Here is a 6,841-nt window from a genome sequence, read left to right as displayed (position 1 = left end):
TTTGGAGGGGGGGTAGAAAAATGATTTGCCAAAATAAGGTCACAAAGAGTTGGGCATGACCTAAAAAAATGCCTCAGCAGCAACAAGAGAACATCATAAATTCAGGACAACTCATAGACAGAAAGGTTAACTCCCACATCTATAACCTGTCTCTGTAAAAAGTCTATATGGAACATCCATCCAGTCAAAACCAACATCCCCTCCCTTACAGTGTCATTTAGGCTTTCTCAGGATGACCTCTGGATTACATATTTGTCTGGGAATGTCCTCAGAAGGCTCAATTATTAGATGACAGGATAAAACCCCCAGAGTCCATTTAAATGGCAGGGGAAAAGAGCATGTGGAGAAATTATTCAAACTTCATCTTCTTTTCTTGTGATTTGTTGTATCCTTCTTATCCTCCTAAACTACCATGCACTCTAACATTTCCTTGCCCTTTGCCATCAAAGTTCCACTGGCCTCCTCTATCACCTTCTTAGCCACTGAAGCCTCAATGATCACTCTCTTGGCCTCCAAGGCCACTGGGCTTGGCTCAGTCCAAAGTTACTTTGTTTCCTTCATTCTCCCTGTTTCCATGGCTGCTTTCACAGCTTTAGCATCTTCTGAGTTGAAGTTTATGAAATGGAACCCTTTAGGCCACCTTGTCTCCCTATCTGTGACTGTTCTGGCATCCACAGGGTTGTGAAATGATTCTTCTATCATGTCTTTGGATAGACCTTTGCTGAACAAGGTTTTGTAGGACTGGCTCCTTTTTGCTGCATTACCTATCTTCTGTCCCTTCAGCTCCAGCCGGAGGCTCTGTCTTCAATTTATGTGTTGTTACAAGAATTGAAAGCTTCTTTCACATCTTCCACACAGGCAAATTCAATGAATATATACCCTTTAGGTTGGCCTTGGTTGTTCTGGGGCAAGCTGATGGATGTTGCCTTCTCAAGCACTTCCTGCCGACTTTTTTCAGTGGCTCTGTAGGTGAGTTTATTCAGCACCGGAGTCTTTGAGTCTGCCGGTTTGCTGTTCCTGCTCCAGGAATTATTCTTCCACCTTTCAAGTTCTTTTCCTGACTTTTCTCCCCTGTGTAGGCTAGAATGAAAGCCCAACCACCAATCTCAGTCCTGCTTCTCTTCCAAGGCCTTGTCCATGTTTACTTCTTTCTGGAATTCAATGTAGCAGTTCCTTTTAGGTGTCCTTGGTACAGACCAACCTGACCTCAATACCATCTTCAAACATTTTCTTGAGCTTCCCTTCCCTTCCCTTCCCTTCCCTTCCCTTCCCTTCCCTTCCCTTCCCTTCCCTTCCTTCCCTTCCCTTCCCTTCCCTTCCTTCCCTTCCCTTCCCTTCCCTTCCCTTCCCTTCCCTTCCCTTCCCTTCCCTTCCCTTCCCTTCCCTTCCCTTCCCTTCCCTTCCCTTCCCTTCCCTTCCCTTCCCTTCCCTTCCCTTCCCTTCTTGATGAAGAGCATCCTTGAGTCTTGATCTTTCTTGTTCTCTTTTGCTGTTTTTCCACAGTTCAGAGCCAAGCATGTTGGAGACACTGATTCCGGAGTCTTTTCCATATCTTCAGTGGATTAGAATTCCACATAGCGAAATGTCTTGGTAGTGTGAATGTGGATGTCCACAACAGTAAGGTCCTTTTTTGCAAAGAAATCTGTGATGCCAATTTTTTAGCTCAGAAGCAGTTCTATTGAAGTTCCGGGTACCAGTGAAGAGACTGAAATATATAGATGCTTCAGGTTCTAAATTCCTTTCTTGGATTTAGGGGTTTTATGTTTCACTATTTCCTTTTTTCCTCTTTCTTGGTGCTTCTTTGATGGGCCCTTTCTCCTCCTCTTCCTCATTTTCCTCCTTCATCTTCTTCCTCTTAAGAGTCCTTGGCTTTCCCAGCTTTGCCAGGGGCAACTTTCATAGAAGTCACATTTACTTTATCAGGTATAGTATCCATAGCTTTTTCAAAGTCATCCTCATCACTATCATCTTCCTCCTCATCCTCAGAGTCTTGTTTGATTGGAGCTTCTCCCATTTCTGTGGCTTTGGATGGCTCAAATTCTTCTTCTTCATCTTCACTGTTCTCTTCTTTATATTCAATGTTCTGTTTATTGGCATTCTTCCCACTTTATTCCCCTTTGGTTGTGTGTGAGTGTGTGCGTGTGGTGTGTGTGTGTGTGTGTATGTTAGCTGAAGTGCCTTCCTTCTTGCCTGGTGCGATGACAACTTTGGCTAGGGTAGACACTTTCTCGTTCAGGGCCAGAGCAGCCTTCTTAACCAGGAATCAAGATTACATTCTTGGCGGGTGTGGTGGCAATGGTGACTTTTTGGATAGTGATACCTTCTTTGCTGTAGCCACAAACTTCTTGCCATTCTTTGAAAGGACCACAACCTCTTCTTCATCTTCTGCCAGGTCCTCGTCCTCACTACATTCTATCTTCTTTAAGGTAGGAGCCATTTTCTTTGGCTCACCTTGATTTTTAGCAGCTTTCATGAGCTTCATCATGGTGGCAGCACATAACTAGGGTGCAGAGGGTCCAGATCCATTGGCAGAGGTCAGGAAATTTTGGTGGCAGCAGAGAGCATGGGAAGGAGTCTGTCTGTGAACTGTCCTTTACTAGTGGAGACTAAGATGAAAGACTTATCCCAAGCTATACTTTCTACAACAATGATGACAATAACATTTTGTCTTGCTACTCATTTAAGCTCTGTCTTATTTTTCATCTGCTTGTTATGCTTTTAGAAAAGCCAGTCTACATTTGCTACCATCACTTCCTAAATCCTCATTCACACTTCAATCTCTTTTATTTTCCATTTTATCGCTGTTGCTTTGATGAAATTGTACTCTTCAGAATCAATAATGACCTTTTCATTAATTAAATATATTGGGGAGACAGAGTGGTGAGTTAGAAAGTGTGAGTTTTGAGCCAGAAGGCCTGGATGCGAATCTTATTTTTGTTACTCTGTGTGGCCTTTGTGGCAACTCATTCTGCTTTTCTAGGCCTTACTTTCCCCATCAGTAAAATGAAGGGATTGGACTAGATTACCTCTATGTTGACTTCCAGCTGTGAACCTATGGTTTATTATTCTATGAATTACCAAATCCAGTATCATTTTCTCAGTCCTAATTTTCTTGGATCTTTCTGTGACAACTGGGACTTGTTCAGACCAACTTTTCTTTGTTACTTTCTTCTCCCTTAGCATACTCTCTTGGCATACAACTTAGCCTAGTTGTCTCATTACTCCTTATCTCGCTCCTTCTTTGGTTCATCTTTTTTTTTTCTCCCATTCTCTAACTAGGGCTATGTCCTCCTCACCCACTTGTAATGTGCTCCCATGCAATTCTTACCCATTGAAACCACTCACTGCTTTCTCCATGAAGTTTTCCCCAATTCTTTAGCTAGAAGTGAATTTCTCTCCCCTCAAACTTTTTTATTGTCAGTTGTCTGGATCACTCCTTTGCCATGCTGATGCTTTTTTTTTTTGAATAATACATATTCAAGCAAATGTCAGCCAACTATTTCATTATGAGGACCTTGAGAGCAGAGATTGTATGACTTTTCACTTTGGTACTCCAGTTTCTAAGGCAGTTCACATAAAGACCTTAGGTATAAATATTTGTTGGATTGTTGAATTTCACTATAACATAACATAATAGAATTATGGGTTATACAGAAAGTAGATTATAATAAGATCAGTTCTGAAAAGGTGTCAAGCAGGAGGGGAAGGGGGAGAAAAGAGTCTAAGTATCAATTTTCCAGATTCCTGTATGAACAATGACAAAAGTCTAAAATGAAAGAAAGGCACAGTTTACATAGAGAAAAAAGAAAAAAACAAGTTTTTATAACTTTGTGTGTTACTGCCAAGTGTTACCTTCATAGTAAGAGTTTGTTGTGTAATGGACAAGAAGACTGCTTAATTGAAACATAGAATTGTGGAGCTGGAAAAGACCTCAGTGACAATCTAGTCCACACTATAGGAAATTATAAGTATTGGAAGCATGTTGTTCCTAAATTGTTTTTCTGCAAGCTTTTTTTACATACTTCCAATGAAAGGGAATCTAAGACTTCCGTAGGTAGCATATTCCATTTTTAGACAGTTCTAATTTTTAGTAAGTTTCTCCTTATATGTAGATTAAAACTGCCTTTTTTTTTTAATTTTGCAACTTGCTCTAATTGATTCTGATAGTGCCCTCAGGGACCAAACATATGAAATCAAATTATTCTTCCATATGCTAGCCCAGAAGATACTTTAAGATAGCTCTCATGTCCTCTCTCTGTTTTTTTCTCATTCCAAGTTAAACAAACAACTTTTTAATCTTAAACTGATCCTTACAAGGCATGAAATTGATGTCCTTCACTGGTTCCCACTGATGCCTGGTTTCTTCCTGATGGCCAGCTTCCCTGGACATTCTTTCAAATATTAGTTGCACTTTCACTCATACACATTCATTCAGTGTTCGGGGTTGCTGAGAGAATATTCTTTGCTTCCTATTGCCACTTCAAGACTCTGTTACTCTATTATTCAGTAACCTCTCCTCTGAGGTTCATTCAACACAATTTCTCACCAAATCAAGATTCTGGTAGCTTTTACCTATGGAAAGCGATGCTCCCTTTCTTCAGTGAATTCAATGCCTAGTTTGCAGTCTTTGTCTCCATGTCAACTCTTGTGTTCATGCTAGGAACTTCAATAAACACACTGAGGAATATTGAGGGAGTATTCTCTCAAATACCCTAACCTCCCAATTTCTTGGTTAGTTCATTTCCCAAGACAGCAAAACTTAGAGATGGTCAAATCCTTGATCTTGCCGCTACCCACAAATGTTCTACTTCCATGTTCAACACTCTCAAATTCACTTCTCTGATCAGAATCTTTTATAGTTCTATCTTCCCTTCAGACTTATCACCTCTACGTTTACAACAGCGTTTTACCCCTTCATCCTTCTGTTCTTTCCCATGTCATTCCCACACTCCTACCCTGACTACACCCTCTGCCCTTCTCCATCCTGAGTTCTTGGCAAACCAGTTCAACCCTACACTATCTTCGATTCTTAAGTCCCTTGACCCCTTATTACCAATCATACTTTGCTAAGCCACAACCTAAGATTACTCCCAGAATCTCCTGCCTTCACTCCCATCCCATGTTCTACTGAATGGAGAAAATCATGCTAATTAGGTTTACTAACAAATTATGTCACATTATTTCAACTGGATCCTCACTGTGGGAAAGCAAAACTTTTTCACCTCACCAATACATTCATTTATCCCACTCATTTGAATTATAGACCTTTTCATCTCTCCTCAAGCCTTCCATGGTGCTTCTTTCCACCCACATTGCTGAGGATATTGCCTTATATTTCACCAAAAAAAAATTGAGGCCATTTGCCAAAGCTCTTCCTTCTTACCTCCTTGTCTAACATTCCTCATGTATCTTCCCTACGTCCTCTTTTACCCCAATCTTACATGAAGATATGGGCCTTCTCCTTGCCAAGGTAAACCTCTCTACATGCACCCATGTCACCATTCTATACCTTCTTCTCCAGCAGATTATCCCATCTATCCTCCCCACATTCTTATTAATTGTCATTTGCTCCAAGCCATTGGATGTTTCCTGACAGTGTAAAATGCTTAACCTCCTCATATCTCTCCCATCATTAATTTCTTACTTGATGTGGTTGTCTCTACCAGCTATAGTGCTATATTTCTCTTCCTTATCGTGACTAAACTTGAGAAAGCTATCTACATTTTGTGCCTTCACTTCCTCTCCGGTTACTCTCTTATTAAACCTCTATAATCTGGCTTCCAATATTAGCATTCAACTGAAACTGTTCTCTCCAAAGTTACCACTCATCTCTTAATTGTCAAATCTAATGGCCTTTTCTCAGCCCTCACCATTCTTGACCTCTATAATACCTTAAACATTGTTGATAACTCTATTCTCCTTGACATTTTCTCCTCTCTAGGTTTTTACAACACTTCTACTCCTACTCCTCTGGGCTCTTTCTCTTCCTACGAGTCTGACTACTTTTTCTTATGTTCCTTTGCTAGATCTTCATCCCTGTCATATCCATTAACCAGGAGTTTATCCTAAGGCTCACTTATTGATCTCATCAGCTCTCATGGATTCAATTATTATCTCTGCAAATGATTCCCATATCTACTTATCCATCCCTAACCTGTCTTCTGATCTCTAGTCTCACATATCTAACTGCCTATTGGACATCTCAAATTCTAGATCAAGTAGACATCTTAAACTCAACATGTCCAAAAGAGAAATCTCTCTTAATCCTCCCCATCCTCACCCTTCTCAGTTTCCCTAATACTGTCTAGAGTACCAACATTCTCTCAGTCACCAAGGGTCCCAACCTATGGTTCTTACTCAACTTCTCACTCTTTTACCTTGGGTATTCAATCTGTTGCTAAATCTACCTTCACAAAATCACTTGTAGATAACCCCTTCCTTCCACTCACACAATTGTCCCATTGGTATAGGCTTTTTTCACCTCACATCTTGACTATGGAAATAGTCTGCTGGTTGGTCTCCCTGCCGCAAGCTACTACGTGGCCCAGCTGCCAAAGTAATCTTCTTAAAGAGTAAGTCTACCATATTACCATATTACTCCCCTATTTAATAAACTCCAATGCCTAATTATTACCTGTAGGATCAAATCTATCTATCTATCTATCTATCTATCTATCTATCTATCTATCTATCTATCTATCCATCTGTTTGTCTGTATCTAGATATAGTGATATAGATATCAGTCTTCTGTTTGGCTCTGAAAGCCCTTCACAACCTGGTCTCTAACCTTTCCAGTTTTCTTAAACTCTACTCTCCTATACACCCTCTAAATCCAACTATA

The 6,841-nt window shown here is 40.4% G+C and overlaps 1 pseudogene; it reads right to left on the bottom strand.

Annotated features, from left to right (window-relative positions):
* Positions 1–490: 490 nt before the first annotated feature.
* Positions 491–2,485, bottom strand: LOC110212340 (nucleolin-like; annotated as a pseudogene).
* Between the last annotated feature and the right edge of the window lie 4,356 nt (positions 2,486–6,841).

Source organism: Phascolarctos cinereus, unplaced genomic scaffold, assembly GCF_003287225.1.
Source record: "Phascolarctos cinereus isolate Bilbo 61053 unplaced genomic scaffold, phaCin_HiC Scaffold_2;HRSCAF=192, whole genome shotgun sequence".
NCBI lineage: Eukaryota > Metazoa > Chordata > Mammalia > Diprotodontia > Phascolarctidae > Phascolarctos > Phascolarctos cinereus.
This window is presented reverse-complemented; position numbering and strand designations above follow the sequence as displayed.